General features: G+C 40.1%; 1 protein-coding gene across 2 annotated transcripts in view; it reads left to right on the top strand.

Annotated features, from left to right (window-relative positions):
- MGAT5 (alpha-1,6-mannosylglycoprotein 6-beta-N-acetylglucosaminyltransferase) overlaps window positions 1-22,524 on the top strand; it is a 235,215-nt gene that overhangs the window by 21,173 nt on the left and 191,518 nt on the right. The window contains exon 1 of one of the 2 annotated variants that reach the window (XM_039494731.1): window positions 1,244-1,344. The exons of the other annotated variant lie outside the window; for it this stretch is intronic. The gene's annotated coding sequence lies outside the window, so the exon portion shown is untranslated. Of the gene's footprint in view, window positions 1-1,243; window positions 1,345-22,524 lie in introns of those variants that run through there. 2 annotated transcript variants of the gene reach the window in all.

Raw genomic sequence — 22,524 nt, 5'->3', positions numbered from 1 at the left:
GGGGGTGGTGCTTGCAGAGAGGGGCAGCATGCGGAGCCACATGCCCTATGCCCCCTCCCCCCAGGGGACGCAGGGATAGGTTGGTCCCTTCCGGGGAGCAGTGTGGGGCTGGGATAGACAGGGAGCCTGCCTTAGCCTTGCTGCGCCCGCCAACCAGGAGCCGCCGTAGATAAGTGCTGCCTGGGAGGAGCCAGCACCCCAGTCCTGAGCCCCCTCCTGGAGCCAGCACCCTGAGCCTCCTCCTGCACCCCAAGCCCCAGTCCTGAGCCCCCTCCCAGAGCCAGCACCCTGTACCCCCTTCTGCACCCCAACACTCTGCCCCAGCCCTGACCCCCTCCCAGAGCCAGCACCCTGTACCTCCTTCTGCACCCCAACACTCTGTCCCAGCCTGGAGCCCCACCTTGCACACAAACTCCCTCCCAGAGCGCACACCCTTCACCTCCCTGCTGTCCAAGCCTTTCACTGCCATGTGTAGCTACACACCTCAGTGACAAGCGTGGATGCAGCCTGCCTTTTCGCTGCAGCGTGTAGCTACATGTGCAGTGCCTGTACTCTACACACTGCTGTGAGCGTAGATATAGCCCTGCATTCAGCTGTCCCGTGAAAGTCAGAAGCTACAACTCGAATTAACATTTCTCCTGCTAGTGCAAAATGCTGATTGTTAGCCCAAAGGGTTTGCCACTTCCTTTTGTCTCCTAATTTTACTGTGTAACGTTTATATTGTGTTGTGAGATGCACTGTTGAGATGAAAATTAAAACTGAGGTCTCATAGCACTTTTCCACAAGAAGGGGCATTAGCTCTTGTGATCCTAGCCAAACTCCAATTTAAGTAATTAGATTCTGCACCCCTAGATTTGGTTTCAGTTTGATGCAGCATTCCTCTGCACTCCCTGTGCTAGACTGCGGAGTAATGTTGCTACATGTTGTTAAACAGAGTTCATATTCTATCTGAAGGGTCATTTTGTTGGTGGGTAAAGTGATCCCTATTTATATAATTGCTTATGGGCTTTTATGGAAAAAGACCGATGTGACTAAATACATACTATCAATATGGATTTTAGTGTTCTTGTTTTGTCTTTTCTGTGTATCTTTTAAAAACTATCTAAAATCCTTCTCTTGTCCTATGAGTGTCTAGTGCATGTTTGATACTATATGAATAATACCAATTGTTAAATCAATGAAGTAAAATGCATTATAAAAGGAAGATACTCTAATGTATGCATGCTCTTGCCCTTTCACAGGCTACAGAATATTTTTAAAGCTACCACCCACCGTGATCTTGAAATAACTTCGGATTTGTCACTTTATTAAAAAGATTGATGATGCAACTTAAAATGCAGCATGGTAAGTAGGTGGAAGTTATTCTGGCAAATCCTTCTGGCATTGGGAACTTACAGGACTTAAAAAAATTTCGCCAGTGCCTTCTAATCTGAGAACTAAGCCAGTTAGCCAGGATGTAAATTGTGTGGCCAAACCCCCTGCAATATAAAGGTGTATCAATTTTTGCACTGTTTATTATGTACTGCGTATAACATTGTAATTCAGTTTTCTACTGAATAATGACAGATAGTGATAATGACGGAGCAGAACAAATATTTGTCAAATACATTATTAGAACTTTGCCAGGATTTATCAAATATGCTTGTCAAATAGTGTTTGATGTGCTATAGAGCTTGAATAATGCAAAAAAGCATTATTGAAAAATGACATTGAAGTTTTTCCAATAATGTATTAGTTGAATCCTATTCTAGCAACTGTACTTATTGCATGGTTTTGGGCATCCCTTCTTTCACTTCCTGGCTTCACTCCACATTTTCTTTTCTCCTAGACTAGATCATGGTGCATCTTTTCCAGAATTATCTTCAATGTTGATTTCCTTTCTGATCATCATTCTCTTCTACTACTACTGCTATTACGGTAGCATCTCTCCGAATGGTTCCTTATTGTGGTAGGTGTACATACACCTAGTAAGAAACAAAGAGCTTACAGTCAAAATAGACAAGACAGACAAATGTTGGGAGAAAATAAGTGGTGTTCTTCCCCTACAAATTAGCGATTGAGGCACAAGGTCTTGATGGCCTGAGGTCACACAGGAAGTTTGTGGCAGACCTCAGTATCAAAACCAGATCTCCCAAGTTCTAGATCGATTCTTCCTTTCTACCTCCCCCTCTGAAATTTCATAGTTTTCATCCTACTTCTTTTCAAACGTCTCTCATCCCTGTTTCTTATGCCTGCCCAGTGTCCACACAGCCATCCACTCATGTTTACCCATGAACCTATATAGAACTTGGAAATTAGTTCACAAAACTAAGTGATTGGGCAACAAAATGGCAAATGAAATTTAATGTGGATAAATGTAAAGTAATGCACATTGGAAAAAATAACCCCAACTATACATACAACATGATGGGGGCTAATTTAGCTACAACGAGTCAGGAAAAAGATCTTGAGTCATCGTGGATAGTTCTCTGAAGATGTCCATGCAGTGTGCAGAGGCGGTCAAAAAAGCAAACAGGATGTTAGGAATCATTAAAAAGGGGATAGAGAATAAGACTGAGAATATATTATTGCCCTTATATAAATCCATGGTACGCCCACATCTCGAATACTGTGTACAGATGTGGTCTCCTCACCTCAAAAAAGATATTCTAGTACTAGAAAAGGTTCAGAAAAGGGCAACTAAAATGATTAGGGGGTTAGAGAGGGTCCCATACGAGGAAAGATTAGAGGCTAGGACTCTTCAGCTTGGAAAAGAGAAGACTAAGGGGGGATATGATAGAGGTATATAAAATCATGAGTGATGTTGAGAAAGTGGATAAGGAAAAGTTATTTACTTATTCCCATAATACAAGAACTAGGGGTCACCAAATGAAATTAATAGGCAGCAGGTTTAAAACAAATAAAAGGAAGTTCTTCTTCACGCAGCGCACAGTCAACTTGTGGAACTCCTTACCTGAGGAGGTTGTGAAGGCTAGGACTATAACAGTATTTAAAAGAGAACTGGATAAATTCATGGTAGTGAAGACCATAAATGGCTATTAGCCAGGATGGGTAAAGAATGGTGTCCCTAGCCTCTGTTCGTCAGAGGATGGAGATGGATGGCAGGAGAGAGATCACTTGATCATTGCCTGTTAGGTTCACTCCCTCTGGGGCACCTGGCATTGGCCACTGTCGGTAGACAGATACTGGGCTAGATGGACCTTTTGGTCTGACCCGGTACGGCCGTTCTTATGTTCTTATGTTACCTATTAGCCAGAGAATTAAACCTGCTATCCTCAGATAAGAACAAAAATGGACCCTGCTGCTAGGCGAAAGCCCAGTTAAGAAGTCATCAACCCCTCTTTTTTTTCTCTCTCTCTCCTTTCCACACCTACTCCTGTCCCCTTCAGTGCTAGGAAGTAAGAGGGTGCTGAGATTCCTGTCAAGGAGCTACCTTGAGTCCTGGGCATGGGTTACATTTCTTATATCTATAGCTAGTAGCTATCTGATAAAATTTGAAGCCATGCACAGACACCCCTCTATGTTCTGGAATGAATAAAGAGCATAAGACCATAGCACATAAGAGCTGCTCTACTGGGTCAGACCATGGCCCATCTTGCCTAGTATCCTGGCTCTGACAAAGGCCTGTATCAGAGTTTCGGGGGAATGTAAAGAACAGGGCAGTTCGGGAGTGATTCACCCCCATCTTCCACTCCTGGCTTCTGGGAGAGGTTTAGGGTCACCACAAGCATGAGGTTGCATCCCTGATCATCTTGGCTAATAGCCACTGATGGACCTATCCTCCATGAACTTATCCAGCTCTTTTTTGAACTCAATTATTGTGACAGGATTCCCAGGGTGCAACCTGAACTGTAGGACCGCTGAGCCCTCTGTCCCACCAAGCTGGGGTATCCCTCTCATACTGTGATGCTGTGACAAGCTACAAACCTCTGGCAGGTATTGCACTTACACAGATATCCACAGGGAGGGACACACCCAACTTAGTTACACGAATGCTTCTCCCAGCCACTCATGAACCAACCATAGGGAGGCTTCAGTCAGTTCCCCTCAGCTCCCCAGCCTTGCACTACCAGAATATACTGTCTTGCCCTGGTCAGAAGCCTGAGCAGTGTAAGTTCATTACCCAGTCTGCCCCTCCCTCAGTGTGGAGAGGGGACACACAGCCTTTGTAAGCTGATCTGAGATTTCTCAAGCAATTCAACCAAAATGTACTGTTTTAGGTAAAATATAAAACAGATTTATTAATTACAGAAAGATAGATTTTAAGTGATTATAAGTAGTAGGCATAGAGATCAAAGTTGGTCACCTAAGAAATAAAAGGAAGTTCACAATCTGAGTTCTATAAACTAAACAAGATTTGAATCAAGCAATGTCTCACCCTGATAGATAGTACAAACAGGTCACAGATCTTCAGTACACAGGCTGGAACTTTAGACAGCACTTTGAACTCTAATGCACTAGCCAGCTACACAGGAAAAGCCCCAGGAACTTTTTAATTTAATTTCCTGTTTGGTCAGCATGGCGAACTCAGCAGCACAGGTGACCATGCAGTCCCCCCAGAATCGTAGAGCATAGAATGTTCTTACGTTCCCCCTATCATCTTTGTTCCTGAGGTTATTGCAGATTAGAAGGTGAAAAAAACGCACTTGCAATGACATGTTTTCCTAGCTCATGCAGTCCTCCCGCACTGATAGGGCACAGCTTAATGCATGGAGGCATTCAGTGGCAGAGGGAAGGAAAGAATTAAGTGAGCGCAAAGAACGGAGGCTGGACGCGATGCTGAGGCTGATGGGGGAGCAAACGGACATGATGAAGCATCTGTTGGAGCTGCAGGAAAGCCAACAAGATACAGATCCCCACTGTATCCACTGTATAACCGCATACCCTCCTCCCCATGTTCCATAGCCTCCTCACCCAGATGCCCAAGAATGCAGGGAGGGGAGGCTCTGGGCACCCAGCCACTCCACTGTAGAGGATGGCCCAAGCAACAGAAGGCTGTCATTCAAACAGTTTGATTTTTAGTCTGGCTACAATAAGCAATGTGGCCTTGTCCCTCCCTCCTCTCTTCCCCCCACTCCTCCAGGCTACCTTGTCCATTATCTCATTTTTTTTTAATTAATAAAGAAAGAATGCATGGGTTCAAAACAATAGTTACTTTATTTTGAAGGGGAGGGGGTGGTTGGCTTACAGAGAATTAAAATCAACAAAGCGGGCAGGATTGCGTAAAGGAGAAGCACACACAACTCTTACACTGAAGCCTGGCCAGTCATGAAACTGGTTTTCAAAGCCTCTCTGATGCGCAGCGCGCCTTGCTGTGCTCTTCTAATCGCCCTGGTGTCTGGTGCGAAAAGATTGTCTGCCATTATTTTCACAGACGGAGGGAGGGGCGACTGACGACACGTACCCAAAACCACCCACGACAATGTTTTTGCCCCATCAGGCATTGGGAGCTTAACCCAGAATTCCAATGGGCAGCGGAGACTGCAGGAACTGTGGGATAGCTACTTACAGTGCACCTCTCTGTAAGTCGATGTTAGCCATGGTAGTGAGGACGCATTCTGCTGACTTAATGCACTTAGTGTGGACATAAGCAATTGACTGTATAAAATCAATTTCTAAAAATCGACTTCTATAAAATCGCCCTAATTTCGTAGTGTAGACATACCCTTAGTTTTACTTGTAGTGTGAAAGAATCAAGGCTAATTTTCCTCCAAGAGGTCTTCAGTTCACCACTGTTAACCTCATCTAAGAACCGATATGTTTCTCACCCTGTTCCTTTGCTAACATCAACTTGATTCTGGGAAATGACTTGCAAACATGTCCTCTGTTACCTGTAGAGTACTTGTGCCTTTGGTTTAAGGGCTAGAATGTTGAGCATGCAAGTTCCTGCCTGGTGAGACTAGAAGAGGAGAATTAAAGTACCGGTAATTCTATTGTGTTTATACCTTTTTCATATTTCTCTCAGAGCTATCCAACTAATTAATCCTAAAGCTAGGAGCAAATATGTTCCACTGTAGTTGCATTTATTTCTGGTTATTGGTTGAAGTCCCTGTTGAGTGTTGTCTTTCTCTACCTCTTTGTATTTCTTTTGCACAGAGAAGGCTGCCTTGACTAGTAAGAAAAAATTAGAGCAACATTTATTCATTTTAGAGCCATTCATGAAGTTTTATTATACAATGCTTTTGATAACTGCTGTTCAGTTTTATTCACAAGATCAACTCAGGCTATTCTCTTTAGCTTGTTTTTATAGATCTAAAGAGATTAGTTTGTTTAGGTTTAGATTTTATTAGAGTAACTTTTAATTTAACCTTGCTAGGAAATGGAAGCAAACTTCCAAAGCAACTTATTGTCCATTTAATTTCCTTTTGTATTCAAGAGGACTTTTTGATGTTGGGCTACCAGAGAACCCGTTTGCAGTTGGTTACATCCATTTAGGGCTGTGGCTGTTCCTTTAATTCTAGGATGCATGAGCTCTGGAAAAATTAGTACCCATGTTACAGCAACAATAGCTAATCTACTAGTATAGGCAGGAGCAGGCATCACTGTGTCATAACTTGCTGAGAGGTTTTTATGATGCAGTGGTAAAAACCCCTTACATGTATATTCTTGTTACTACTACTGCCACTGCACATTGTTGGCAGCTGCTGTAACGTGGCTATGAAGTTTTCTAGTGTAAACAAAGCCCTAGAGGAGATAGGTAATGTCTGCCAAAGGGAAGTTTTAGGTGACTTCCTGCTGCTGCAGTTTGTTGAGATGTGTTCTTTCTGTTCAGTTTACCTCTCACACACGGATACTTGACTGTGCTTTTTCTTAATAATGGTCCTCAGTATGGTCCTTTAGGGCAGTCTGCTGATAATGCTACAAGAAAGCTTCTGAAAGGGCCATTTCTCTCTTCTCTCCCCCTCCCACTATGTACTAACAACAACAACAAAACCCTAAACTATTCTGGAATTACAAAATATTTAGGGCTTTCAATTACAGTAGCTAAAAGCTTTTCAAACACTAATTAAGCCTTGCAGTACCCTTATGGAGGTAGGCAAGAGAAATGTCATCCACTTCACCCAGTGCTGAAACACATCCACTTCTGCTTGTTGCTTGGAAACCACCTGGTTTGGGGAAATGCTCTGTTAGTTTGTTGATACTGCCTCAGGGATGGCTTGTGTTCTCTTCCTAGGAGAGAATGGCTGCTCTGCTCTCAAAATAAAATATACCAGAGAGAGGGAGCATGCTCATTCTTCATGAAACTTAAAGGGATCATTTCTGCTTTTAATGAGCCCCAGCTTTGTCCCAGTGAGTACAAGTGATTGTGACCCACCTCAGCTTGTTAGATCATTTTAGCTGAACAAGTTCGGGGAAATTTTTAACACATGTGAATGTGGTGCAGACTGAAAAATATAAGTGCAAATATGTGATAAGACAAATCTAACCTCATTTATAGTTATATAAGACTATTTAAAGCAGGTCATCTGTGTGGAGGGAGAAAAGTGTGCCCTCATTTCCTGGTAGAGATGGGATTTATTTTATTTGTTTAAATCACGCATACTAAATAAGGTGGTTCTACTTTAACTTCCCACATTTGAAGGAACTCCATCTCTAGAAAGAAGAGGATGCAATGAAGCGAAATATATCACTTGTTCATTTTATTAGTCTCAGGATGATTTAGTTGTCACTTGTCTGAGATTTGTTTTTAGAAGTTGTTTGACTGTTTTTGCATGTGATACATTGTGTTTTCACATATTTAACATATTTTTTTAAATTTAATAATAGTATATAAAGTGTTTTTCATTTTTATAGCACTTTGTGAGCATTAATCTACTCAATAATAAGAAAATTTTGTCTTAATTTTCTATGTGCAGATAAAATTTCAGTAGTTACTTAGTCTCTTGCTAGGATTGAAGACTTCTATTTCCTGTATCTGCATGTCATATGTAGAGAAGTGCATATTCCTCTGCTTTAAACACATGACTGTTTTGTTTTGCTTGTTTTTAAAGGAGGTGGGGAGATGGATTTCCATATGTGGCTAATGATTTTGAGTGCCTCAGATTTTGGGTCCCTTATCTGAGACATCGTAACAAGGCCTGACTTTCAGAGGGTGGGGTGATAATACTTTATGAAAATTTGTCTCCTCTAAGGTGTCTCACATAGTGCACCTCGAATCTCTAGTCACTTCTGAAAATCTTGGCATATGGGGTGTTGGGTGGTGTAAGGGAAAGGACTGAAATATTTTTCCCTTTGCACTTTTTAACGAGAAGCCATATTATGGTGACAAGAAGTCAATGTTGTGAACAGTTTGTTTGAACACTGATTCAGTTTAACTTTTGGGCTCTGGTAGTATCGGCACAGGCTCCTGCCAACAATGGGATTTGTACCAGGAGACCCAACATGGGAGCTCAAGAAGTTGAGATAACTGACTTTGGCTTTGCATTCAGTAACTGAATCCTGTTAATCCACCTTCTCACTCATTCTGCATTTATGCCTTTACAGGAGTACACAGTAGAAACTTGTTAATTCATACTGGAAGGTCCAATACAAATTGGCAGATTAGCAGGTAATGCACACCAAAACAAACATTTACTCAGGTTTTTTGCAGGGATTTAGATTGGGCACGTAACAGTTAATTGTGTAGTATAAGTGTGTGGCATAGGTGTTTTAATTCCCGTCACATTTAGAAGTTTAAAACACAGATGGTGATTATCTGTATGATGAATTTATCATGCCCCTTACCCATCTCACCTATACTCAGTCCACTAATTAATTTCCACCAAGACTCTTTCCAATGCTTCAAATTTCTGAGTGGCTTTCAAAAAGTTGCATTTAAAAAAATTAAAAAGTTTCTCCTTACCTTCAAAATGTAGACCTCCCCACTGCCCTCCCACCCAAGTACTCTTAGATAAAATAATCTGCCTTGACAGGATATCATAAATCACCCAGGCTAGAAATAGGAACAGTTTAGAATTGGGCATCGTCCCATTTCAAGTAGTACAAAGCATTTTCTTCTAGCCTTGGCTGGTTATGAGAGATTGGACCTTAACATTGACATCTGAAGAAACTTTAAGATAATTTTAACATATATTAGTTACTTTTCCTCTCCTCTAAGGACGCTACAGATGACTCTGTCATCTGGCTTTACATGCAGGAGGATAAGAAAAATAATCTTGGTAAATTATAGAACTCTAATGCTTCTAAAATGTCTTGGTGACCTAGGGACTTCTTGGTCCCAACTAGCAGAGGGCCCAAGGGTGCATAGAGTTTTACAGGCATCCCCCGAGTCGGATATATGCATAATTTTCCATTAAAAGGTGGCCTGTGAGGTGTCTGAGGGCCAATAGCCCACTTGTGGTCATTTGTCATTGCAAAATACATATATAAATAATATTTAAGGAGTTGTGTTTATTCTGAAAATTATGTTCTTAAGGCAAGTAATCAGGATGTGACATATCTCGGACAAGTTCCTTCCAGACAGAGAGTAACACGCTTATCTCCCTGGCTGTCATTGTATATTGCATGTCTCACAACAGACCTGTTTGCATACTGATCCAGATGCTGAATCAGATTGCAAAATCTACAAGGAAAAACAGCTGGCAGGAGGCGACCTGTTTATGAATAAGGACAATGGATTGTTCTGCCATGTCTGGAGGTGCAAACAGAAAAATCTGGATCCTTCACCGGGGAATCAAACTGACACCATGACTTGTCTCATGAACAGAAGATCACAGCCAAGCCTAGCTGCAAAATTCTGGAGGGACTTTGGTTGCACGTTGTTCTATAAGACGTGAAAGTATCTCGTTAAGTAAATCTAAGTTCTTGAATGTGGGCTATGATTTTATTTTGTATGTAAAATTTGTTTCCAGTACTACTACTTGCTGTCACTTGAATCTTATAACATGGTTTAAAAGAGAACTAGATAAATTCATGGAGGTCAAGTCCATTAATGGCTATCAGCCAGGATGGATAAGGAATGGTGTCCCTAGCCTCTGTTTGTCAGAGGGTGGAGATGGATGGCAGGAGAGAGATCACTTGATCATAACCTGTTAGGTTCACTCCCTCTGGGGCACCTGGCACTGGCCACTGTCAGTAGACGGGATACTGGGCTGGATGGACTTTGGTCTGACTGAGTATGGCCATTCTTATGTTCTGTACCTTGTTAGATAAACTTTTTCTTATTTCACTATACAGTAGACTCTCAATTATGAACACCCTGGGAATGGAGGTTGTTCAAAACTCTGAAATGTTCATAACTCTGAACAAAACATTATGGTTGTTCTTTCAGAAGTTTACAACTGAACATTGAATTAATTTAGCTTTGAAATTTTACTGTGCAGAAGGAAAATGCTGCTTTCCCTTTATTTTTTAGTAGTTTAGGTTTAACACAGTACTTCAGAGGTTCTCAAGCTTCATTGCACTGCCACCCCTTTATGATAACAAAGTTACTACATGATCTGGGGAGTGGGGGGCCTGAGCCTCGCCACCCTAGGTGTGGGTGGAGCTCAGGCTTCAGCCCTGGGTCCCAGCAAGTCTAATGCTGGCCCCAACAATCCCATTAAAATGGGTCGTGATCGACTGTGGGGTCCCAATCCACAGTTTGAGAACTGCTGCAGTACTGTATTGTATTTGCTTTTTTTCCCTCTATCTGCTGCTGCCTGGTTGCGTACTTCCAGTTCCAAATGAGGTGTGTTGTGATGTCTGGTTAGTTGCTAACTCTGCTGTCCATAACTCTGACATTCTTCTGTACGCACGTTGAAATTGTGTGTTGGAAGTGTAAGCAGTAAGCCAAGATGTACTGCTTGTTTGGAAGCAGCAAATCTGTGAATACTGTGAGTGTCCAGTGGAGCAGGGAGATGCTTGTAGGGCTCAGGGGTTGGAGCCTGTCTATTGCTAACCTGGATGAGAGTGAGTGGGGCCCTGTGTGGATCTAGAGGGGAGGGATTGTTTTGCCTGTGGCCAGTGAAGTTGAGGAGCTGACCTGTGGCAGGCACAGACAAGGCTTCCTCATACTAGGGCAGGTGGTAGCAAAGTGCCTCACAAGCCTGTGTGCCCTCCGGGAAGCACCACAGGCTTTTATCTCTGTAAAATGTGGTGTAAGCAAAATATATATTCTGGTGTGGTATGATATAAATGCTTTATTGCCATGAGCTTGGGAGGCCTGCATAAGCTCTTGTGAGTAATGTGCATTCCCTACACACTTCCCAATGAAATCTTTATTGTACGCCGTCTCGTGTATTCAGTATGAGTCTTCAAAACAGTGGTTAGAAATACCTGTCACTGTTTCATTATAGTCGTAACTGTAATTGGTCTCTTAGTGGGAGCTGCCATTCCACTGATGCTTCCCAGCAGTAACTCCAGTCAAACAGGACAAAGGGAATACAGCTCCTTATTGAACACAGTAGAAATAAGGCAGTGTGTGTTTATAATATCCTTCGCATTGTAAGATTGTAAACTTTATAGGAGGAAGCCAGTCCTCTTACTGCCTGTAAAGTGCCTAGCAAGCTTTTGATTGTATTGTTTTTTTTATTATGGTACTGCCTATGGTCCCCAGTTATGGCTTACAGCACTATTGTGCTAGGTGCTATAAGGGCACATTGCCAAACGAGGGTCCCTGCCCTGTTGAGTTTTGTAATCTAAGGATAAGACTATATGGCAGTAGGTATAGAAACGGTAAACTGATGGTGGGAGGATATGGTAGTAATGAGAAAACACTGGTCAGCATGGTAATCAGCAGTCAGTTTTGTGCTATAGAAATTTTCTTCTTTAGAAATGTATTCTGAGCTGCATTTTCTGTGCCCTATCCTATATCATCCTGCTGCCAGCAGAACTGCCTCTTACCTATAGGGATGTTTGAAAAATAATTATTCTTCCTTGTATTTAGATAATGATTTAAAATATCTCCTTTTCATATTGCAGTTTCCCTTTATTAATTGGAAGCAAAGACAAAAATTAAAAACATTGTCAAGGAGTAATAGTTCATAGCTATATTTTGAACTACAGTTTATAGCTGTATTTTATTATGAGCATAATGATTATCTGAAAGACTTAGCTACAGTATAGTTGACATGCCTGATTTCCGATTGGAAGTAGAGTATATAGTAGTTGATTTAAGTAGAATTTTCACTATGATATTCTGTACAGCTGACATAATTTCATGGTCTGTTGAGTCCTGTAAACCACAACAGGTGGCTTATATTAAAAAACCAGCCAAATTTTCAGTTTCCTAAACATTGAGTTGGGTAAATGACCCATGTTGCTATTAACTTTTTCTAATGAAAATATCAGTTTCATAAATGGCTTCCAAAGGCAAAATCTCTTTTGCTTTTTTAAAATCTTCTTCTGGTAGGATATGGCTTTTTACAAGTGATACTCTGCTATTACAAGAAGACTGTTTGGGATACCTTTAGAGATTGAAACAGTGAAGTTTAAATGTTCAAGTAGTAATTATTCAGAGACAAACTTTAAGTGTATTTAAAGCTTTTCCAAATATTACTTGCAGGCACATAAATATGCAGCATTTCTGCTATCAGGCCATTCTTCAGAGACATTATTTTTCCTGAACAAGAACAGCCAATCATACTCCTCCAGCCCTGCTGTATTACTAGCTGTTCCCTTCCATTGCATGACATGTGGGTTCTGTGTGCCCCAGCACATTGATGCAGGGTGAGGTGATTTAGTCTGTTACAGACATCATTACTCAAAGAATTCATGTCCATTATTAAGTGTGAAATTAATCAAAAGGAAAGAAAATGGTATGACAAAATTATATAAAATGTTTTGCTTATTGTCAGGGAATAAGCAAGCTTTTATAATTCTTGTTTAATAAATGGATTATGCCATATAATGTATAGTGATGTGACCATTCAGCATCATGATGCCAGATTATGTTCCCTGAGAGGATCAGTTGTTGTTGTATCAGTAAAAATTGCTAAAAGCAGACCATAGAAAAGTTTTAATTTCTGTTGTTACTGGGAGCAAAATGGTGGATGCATACTCGTTTCCAGTCGAAGTCTTGCACTTGCATCTAAACAGTTGTTTTCTCTATTTACAAGCTACCAAATTCCAAACTAGGTTGTTCTGTGTTCCTTTGTAATGACATGCAGTATGATTTGCTTCAAAGGAATGCATCACACATAGAGAAAAGAACAATATTATAATTATGCTTTGCAGAATTTTATTTTTTGTAATTTTGTTAGGTAATATCTGTATATTTTAAGCATTTTAAAAATATTTTTATCGATTTTTAAAGTGTCACAGTAATGGGAAATTATGCAGGGGTCAGACTAATAATTTAACAGACACGGAGATTAAAAAAAAATAGAGCTTTATAACTGTTAAAATACAAACTGTCAGCATCTGGTGTCAAAACATACAAAGTAAGTATCCTTAAATCAAACTCTAGTAAGATATCAAGCAGTATTTCTCTTACTTTGCCTATATGTAAATTTCAGTTATCAATGGAAAGATTTTTTTCATCTGTTTGCATGTGTTTGGTGAAATTGATTTTTACTGACATTTACTGATAAAAATCTAATGCTTCCAAGCATAATTATCATAAACTTATTACAGTCCTTGTTCAACTGTTGAAGGATATGCTTTTGTTACTGAAGTGTAGCTATAGTTATATCAGCCGTAACACAACAATAATCTTATTTTAAGCAAATACTTAATATTGAAATATGCATATAACATTGAATGAATCATAGTCATCCTCCATGCAACTGAGGGTTTGTCTACATGGCTCTGCAGTTAGGACTACAGGGTATGCCGACTGCTAATTGCATTATATATATAACTGGAATTGCGCGATAAATCAGCCAATGAAATAGGTAAATTTGCAGTTGACACATCATCAGGATCTTTGGGTAGAGGAGATTATGAAGCCACCATTAATTTTATTACAGGCATTTGATTGGAAACCATTGTCACATACACCTCTACCCCAGTATAACGTGTTGAAGTTCAAAATTTTGATCCTCTGGCAATAGTGTTAAGGACGTAGGAAGGTTTTTAAAATGATTTATGTGGATAGGCTGTACTTTTTTATGCTACACTTGTCACTATTGTGGTCACCACCTCCCTTTTATATCCTTCCTCTGCTTAGAGCAATGCTACTCTTAACTGATCTGTTAGCTAAGTGCATCTTGAAACACCATTCTTCTCCCTAATGTTAAGAATCCACTCTCCTATTAAAAATATTTAATGTGTTTTTGCCAGCAGAAAATAATGAAATGAATTCCTTCCTGGGGTTTGTCTTCTGGTGTAGATCTGTGCGAGAGCTTGTATCACACAGTGTTGATGAAGTCACAGATTTGTTACTAGTACTAAGCTGCTCCTATATCCATGTTTTTCTCCAGAACAACTGTAACACCCAACCACTAATGTTTGTTTTCAGGATGAAGACCATGGAAGTCATTAGTGTGTGCTTGGGTAAATGTTTTTTGCTAACTTGACTGGCTTGACTTGATGTTAAGAACATTTCTATTTTATAAAAGATTTTATCAATGTTTTAATATTGCCAGTTGGAAAAGGATTTAGAGTCATGAAAACTTTAGTTAGTGCTTCATAGTTGTTAGAACAAAGATATTTTTATGGAGCCTTTTTTGTCTGCCAAAAAGTTATTCTAACTTCAAATGGATTAATAATTGATGGAGTTTGATCATAACAAATAAGCAAGCGCTATTTCAGAAACACCTTAGAGATGTTTAAATGTTTGCCCATTCAGGTGCTGTAGCTATTAACTTCTTTAAAGAAGTACATTTTAGGACTATGCAACAAGGAAACAGTTTTCTGGTCTGCTGTTTAGGAACATGAAAAGCTTCTTTTAAATGATGACTATTCCATTTTGAACTGACGGCAAGGTACAAGTGTGAAAAGACACTTACCTTTCCTATGTTGTTAGTAGAGAAGCAAATTCCAATCAATAATATCTCATCCTAAGATGGGTAAACAGCAGTCCACAGAGCCATACAGTACATAGTCATGTTACCATCCATTCACAGTTTGTCAAACCCTGAGCAGTAACTAAAAGTTAGAAGATTGCTGAAATAGTCATATTTCAGCTTGAGGTTCTGGGTAGTATTTTTTTTTTAATTTTTTTAATAAAATAAAAATCTTAATTTTAACTTTATGAAAATTGACTAGCTGGTCTGAAATATTTTAACTTAAAATATTATTGCTGGCACATGCAATTTCTAGCACCCCAACAAGTAAACCCTCTTAGATGCATCTTGTGTTGTCCATTTCAATTGACACCCACATTTAAGTTATTATTTAGTTAAGTTCAAATTACAAAACTGCTTTTATTGAATCTTCTCCCAATATAAGGGCTTGTCTACTCTGGCAATTTACAGCGCTGCAAAAACACACCCCTGAGCGCAAGTTTCAGTGCTGTAAAGCACCAGTGTAAACAGTGCACCAGCCGAGCCCCTCATGGAGGTGGGGTTTTTTAGAGCACTGGGAGAGCTTTAGCGTTGCCAGTGTAGACTAGCCCTCAGGCAGAGAGATCCTGGCAACTTTGGAATGACGGGCACACAATATATCTGGTCTGAATTAATGTTGAGTTTAAAACATTTTTGACCTGTGTTTCTCAGATATTGAGAACTGATATAACATGCAATGAAAGTGAGCAATGTGGCGATCTGCAAACATACTAATACCACAGGTTTTTTTTTGCTAGTTGGCTTGTTTGTTTTTTTAGGGTGGTGTTTTGTTGGAAGGGGATCAGACAAAGGAAACGAGAGAGGGCATTAAAGGGAAGAGGTAAGGAAAAAGGAGAGAACATGGAGACAGGTTGACTGTTGTCCGGGTTGAATAGACTGAGCGAGGGGCAGGAGAAAGCTGGCGTGAACACAGTTCTAGGTCCCAGGAGGAGTTGCAGGGTGGAGAAGGAGGGGGTAACCCTGGCTATTTTGCCACTTTCCTCTGGTATGGCTATACCACCTTCAGCTGCTTGTCTGCCCCTCCTAGTACTTAGCACATGTTCTCAAGATGGGGATGATAAATATGTTCTTTAGGGAACAAGTGAACCCATCTTTAGCATCAGGGTTTTCAGCTATCTCTTCACAATGTTTAAAATGATCCTTCCAATTTGTGAAACATCTTTCCTGTGATTAGAGCTGGCTTGTAGATTGGATTAACAGTTAGCTGAATGGATCATTTTGAGAGACAGGAAGTTGCCTGCCCCTAAAGCTGTGATTGGCATAAGTATGATTTAGTCATGGGCATATGAGAAAGTGATGAACAGGCTACAGAGCAGGTCATATACAGAGGCAATAGTGATAATTCTTAATACAAGAGGTTTAATGTTGTATAGCAAAGAGTTGGATAAGGTATTGTCTAAGTACTTGTCAGTCAAACCACTTTCCTTGCCCGCTAGTTTTTTGTCTTAAACAGACTTAAGTCATTCATCCACATAGCTCATAAATGTCACTGCAAAACAATTCTAAATAATATTTGATTTATGATTATGATGCGTTTGCAGAAAGAAGGGATGTGTTTAGTAGAGGTTTTCTGTAGTTTGTTATATTACATGTTTTATTTTGGCAACATATTTGTCAATAAATAATTAATCTCCCAAAATGTCATGGCTCTGGATAATTGAGCTCCCATCCTTCTAGACAGAGAAATCCTGTTTTCTAAAGTTGACCGTTTTCTTACAGACACAAACTACAATTGAGTGTTCTTCCTATTTGTTTAAAAATTCTTCCTATGAGCACTGTTTCACATCTTCTTCCCTTTGTGCTTGCCGGCATGTTCCTTTAGGGAATTATGTTGCTGGAGGACAAGAACAGGACCATACATAAGACTTACAAAGTTCATATAAAACTTCAATTTAAATGAGTCTATAGACTTTGCAATGTCATTTAGACCAAAAAAAGGAGCAGAATCTATTCATTCTAATACTAAGAACAAGTTTCTCCAGATTTGTCATTTTGCAGGACAGATTAAATATACTGAAGATCTAAAACTACCAGAAATTTACATTTTTTTTTTATGTTGTACTTCAGTGGGATTGTTAACATGCATAGATGTTTGCAGGATCAGGGCCCTAATGAGCCGATATGCAGCAAATCAATCTAGTTATTGGAAGGTGGGATACGACACAAAGTTGATGGGGAAACAGATTTTATTGTCAAGTTTCAGTGTACTGTATTATATTATGCCTGTTTTTAGAACCCCTGGAGCAGGATGGGAGACTCTCTTTTTTTATTTTATTTTTTTTTGTTGGCAGCAGAGCTGCACTAAGAGGCATATGTCTCCAACAGCTGTAGCTAAACTATTTATTTTTTTAAATTATATTTTAAGACTAAAATTATACTGAAATGTGATTTTTGGTGTCAGTCTCTGTATAAACAAAGAGCTCTTCTGTTTCTAATAATTCATGTAGGAACCATAAGAAATAATTATGATGTGACAGCTCTGAAATAAAAAGTTTGATGCTGCTCCAGAGTGATATGATTTGGAGTCTGACATTGTTTCCTTTGGTTAGTGGTTTGTTCAGGACTTTCTGGGGTACATGAGCTCATGACTTCTGAGATTAATGGTTGGTATTTTTAGGTTACCAGCTAATCCAGTTTAGGAATGGAATTTTCAGATGAAAACTGACAGATCTTTAAATTCTTCCTGTGTTGCTTGAGAAAAACAAAGACCCCAAGGCACACAGAAATCTCAGTGGATTAAACCCTGTGATTTCAAGGTGAATTATGCACTGTACCTCTTCCAGCTGGTGAAATTCATTCTGTTTTGTGTAAAATATTCATGTATATGACCTCTAAATGCCTAAATATAGGGAAAACTTTCTTCAAAATTAATAATTCTGCATTGTCTTAGATAGAGGACATACACTGATTTATTTATTTATTATTATTTTTTGTATCTCGAGGTTTGTCACACATACTCTGTATAAAAATGTCTGAGAGACTTTCCTGTGGGGATTTTTTCTTCATGTTGTCTTGTGGCTGGCTGTTTGGAGAATAGCCAAAGGGTAGATCACTTGTCAACACACACATTCACATGGAAGGAGCACAGTTCCTATTGCTGCTTCAAAAATTTTATTCAGTATATTAATGTTATCCGCCAGATGTTTGTTTCTCCTTGGCAGTAGTCACTTTCATCTCTTCATAAATTATAAAAGGAAAACCTTGCTATGTAATGCCATAGTTATCCCTAGGAGTGTGTTGTATCTACTAAGTGTATTCATTTGAAAGATAAACAAGTGTAGCGCTCTTTCCATCACTTGCTGATTCTCCATTGTTTATACGTTGTGTAGTCACTTACACCTGTACAAAAATGCTACCAGATCAGAATGGTAGTGTGTGAAGCTCCTTTTGTATAAATATAAAAGACTGCACAAAGTGCAAAGCAATGGAAAATCAAGACCAATCTGTGTCCTTAATCTTGGGATGTTCTTTACAGAATTTTGCATCCTATAGCTGTTTTTAGTTTCCCCCTTTTTTCTGCTTACATTGGAAGAAAAACCACACAGAGGTGATTGCACAGTCCATAATCTGCGTGAAACCGTGTTGTTGCTTAAATTATAACATGCTAGTGATATATGATATTTATAGATGATATTGTAATACTTGCACTATTGTTCTAATTTCAACTTTGTCTGCTCTTGTAAATACAGAGGTGACGCAACTTGGTAGCTGTGTTGTTGTGAGGTTACCGTTGTTTCCACTTGAGTAACCACTCATTTTTAATAGTGGAATCAGGCATATAAATAGTACAGTGAACAGCAAATTTTACAGACAGAATGAGGCAGGAGTCTGATTGAAAAGTCCATGTGAAATACAGGCATGGGTGAGCAAGATGGGATGATTTGGGATTAGGCATAGATTTCTAGAACATGGGCTGCATGGCACTTGCTAGGGTTTTATGTAAAGCTGAATGGACACATGATCTTGGTCATCCTCCCTTTTACTAGCTGCTAAACTTCATTAAAAGACAGCTAAAAATGCATCGACTACTTCTCTAATATTCCTTTTATTGTGTTAGGAATTGCTGAAGCTGCTACAAGATAATGGAGCCTTTTCACCTCAAGATGCAGGTTCGAATAAAATGTGGGCTGATAGCAACTGAAAGTGGTTATGATCTGCTGGCAGTTTGGATGACTTATGTGAAATGGGTTTGTAGTCTCATTCCTGATCTCAGTAAGTGGGTTGCAGTTAGGACAGAAAGTTGCACCAGTCTGTGCCATCAAAGGACAAAAGATTGGATTGCGCTTGACCTACTTTCTCTCTCCTCTTCTCCCTCAATGTGGTCCCCTCACAAAAGCCAGGAGGCTGATTATTACATTCAGCACTAATGAGGATATGGTTTAGTGAAGTTTTCATGTCAGTGATTACTGAGGGGTCACATCACTGCGGGTGATGTCATGCTCTGTGTGACATCCCTGGTTGTAGCTAAACCCAGACGCAGGCCTACTTCCTTATTCTCCTTTTGTTGCTGCTGTGATGGGAAGGAGCTCTACTCCTGTGCTCTCCCAGGGCCACTGTGCCAGTGGAAAGAGATCTGGTAGTTTGTCTCGGATGGGTTGGGAGGCTTCCAGAGAGACTGCCTCAGCTGTCTTGCTGCCATCTCCTTCAGCAGTGTCTTGAGAGCTACTGATGTGGCCTCTGTGGGAAGAGCTAAAGGTGACTGTGTCCACTCGCCTACTATCCATCCCCACCACCAAATCTTCTAGCAGCTGCTGAGATATATGGGGTGACTTCAGTCTTTTCCTTCCTCAGTTTGCTGAATGTACATCCTACTGCTTTACCATGCCCGTTTGGTCCACTTCCGGACTGAATAGTGCTTGCCTCTTCTGCTGCTCCTACTTTTATACACTAGCTGCCAAAGAATGGAACTGATGAGAACCAATGATTCTATATAGCAGCAGGAAAACTGGCTCGGGTTTTATCAACAAAGCTCAGAGCAGGGGCGGAGTGGGTCTCTGCAGACTTGGGACGACAGCAGTGGATTAATTTGTATGTAAGGCTATCTTTGTAGCCGTACGGGCTAAGAGGTTTTTATTTAAACCTCTTCCCTCTCTTCCTCCCTTCAAAAGAAAGGGAGAGAATACTTGTCTTGCCATTTAACTAACCTGCTCCTAACAAAACCCAACCCCCCAAACAAATAAAACTAAGTACAAATCCCGAACTTTGACGCTAACATGACTCTTCTAGTCATCACATTGTTCACTCTGCTTGTATGTTAGAGTATGTCTACACTAACGACGCTACAGTGTGGCTGCGGCAGTGCTGCCACAACTGCACTGTGACACAGGCAGTGTAGACACGCTTTATCGCCAGGGAGAGAGCTCTCCTGGTGATTTAAAAACAAAAACAAACCCTCACCCTGAACAAGGGGTGGTAGCTTTATCGCTGGGAGCGCAGTTCCCGGCGATAAAGTGCTGTCTATACTGGTGCTTTTCAGTGCTAAAACTTTTGTCGCTCAAGGGGGTGTTTTTTCACACCCCAGAATGACTAAAGTTTTAGCGCTGAAAGTAGCAGTGTAGACACAGCCTTACATTCCTTCTCCCTTTCCACTCTTTGCCTGTCCTGTTTGTTTAGGCTTTAAGAGTAAGGCACTCTCTCTGACTGTGTACGTACAGTGCCAAGCACAATAAGGTCTTAATTTCAGTTGTGGCTTTTAGGTGCTACAGGAATACAAATAATTGATACCTAATTTAATCTTCTGTTAATGTAAGGTGCCTAATTCCCCTGTATTTCCCAAGGTGCTGGAGTAGTAGATCTTTTCTAGCCAGTTTCATATGTTCCTGAAGCTGGCCTGAATGCTGCAGAAATGCACAGAAAGTTGCAGTGCTCTGTTTTTGCCGAAGAAGGGCGTTTGGCAGAGCTGGTTTGTCTTGTCCATGTGGAAAGGAATATGTAGTACAGATACATGGATAGTAGGACATTATTCTGTGAGCTATGACGTGTGAAAGAGGCCATTATATGGGGGAAGAGCTTGACTGAATTCTACATATAAATTAAGCATATTTATTACACATGTGGAAACTTCTACTCCCACCAATCTTGAGAGCTATCAGCCTAATCTTTCTCATTTGCACAGTGACCCTGGAAACTGTTGTTTCACAGACAACTTCAAAATGAGCTCTATGCATCCTAAAGGAGCATCTTAAAAGGATTAAATTCACAAATCAATAGAGAAAAACAGGACTCAACCTGCTTAAGAGGAAAACAAAGGCTTCTGTTTAAAATGGATTGTGAAACAATGGAATGGAATAAAACACACACCTGTGTTTGGATATTTAATCATCCTGAATTTCTATTTAATATCTAGGTTGGAAGTAGACACTTTGCAGTTGGTTGTTGTTTGGCATTGTGTTGTGCATTCAGGGACTGCCTGAAAAATATGACTGAAGTGGTTCTCCAGCAAACTTTGTAGAGTCCTGTTGGCACTATAGCTAAGCTGGTTAAGGAAAACCATTGAGTAGAGCAATGTTCATGATTGCATTCTGAGAAGTGAGGCAAACATATTTGTTTAAAACCATTGGGAAACATTTCCCAAACGTGTGTATTGTGGAGAGGGCCTGAAAGACCAGGTGTGGTGAAACTGCTGCCAGAGTAAGCAGGTTACCTGGTAGGCGGAGAAGCTTTCGTTGTAAGAACATGTCTCCTTATTTTTAGCAAGCTGCAAAGGATTCCTTTCTAGCCTGAATTTTAAAAAAAAAAGTGTATTCTTAGTCTAAGAATTCCCTACTCATCTGCTCTATGAACAGTCCGTACAACATATATTTATCTAATTATGGTTCAAGGAAATGTCTTGATGAGAGACTTGAAACATCACATTGATTTAGGCTCAGAACTTGCTGTAATTTTTCTTTGCAAGTCCACGCAGTACAATGGTTTGGTACCTCTGGAGTTGTCTGCATGCCTAAATTCTATTATCTTGGTTCATTAAGGTCGCAAGCTTGATCGCTGACATGGAGTTGCCAACTATCTTATTGTTTGTCTATGTGGCCCTGTTCGGACAATGCAAGCGTGAATTGCTCTGTAAGTGCCCCATATAGACAGTACCACAAAGTAAAAGGTACCTCATATTAATGTAGTTCTGTTTAGTACAGTGTGTCTGGCATCAGTTTATATTGAAAGTATCTCATTCTTTTTTTGCAGTGCTGTTGTTGTACGCACTTTGGTCCCAGGATGTGAAAGACACAAGGCAGGTGAAGTAGACTTTTCTGTTGGGCCAATTTCTGTTATTAGAAAGTACAAGCTTACTTTCCACCAACAGAAGTTGGTCTAATGAGATATTACCTCAGTTACTACTCATTCTTTCTTGTAAGTCAAGGCTGCCGAGACCATCAGCATGTAGGTGTACTTCAGTAACAATATAATTCATCTTAAGCTTGGAGGTTGCTGAGTGTCCTTGCAAGCACCTGCTGGGTTAATGAATAGGAGTATTCTGAAAACCTTGAATCGTCCTTGAAAATCTTGAGTCATAAAAATGCCTGAATTGTGAAACACTACTAGAGATGCATGTGATTTTAAATGAACAGGAAATTCGATTTCTGGAATGGCTTTCTTTGTGAAA

This window comes from Mauremys reevesii, linkage group 11, assembly GCF_016161935.1.
Source record: "Mauremys reevesii isolate NIE-2019 linkage group 11, ASM1616193v1, whole genome shotgun sequence".
NCBI lineage: Eukaryota > Metazoa > Chordata > Testudines > Geoemydidae > Mauremys > Mauremys reevesii.
The sequence above is the reverse complement of the archived record's forward strand: the minus strand, read 5'-3'. Positions and strand labels throughout refer to the sequence as shown.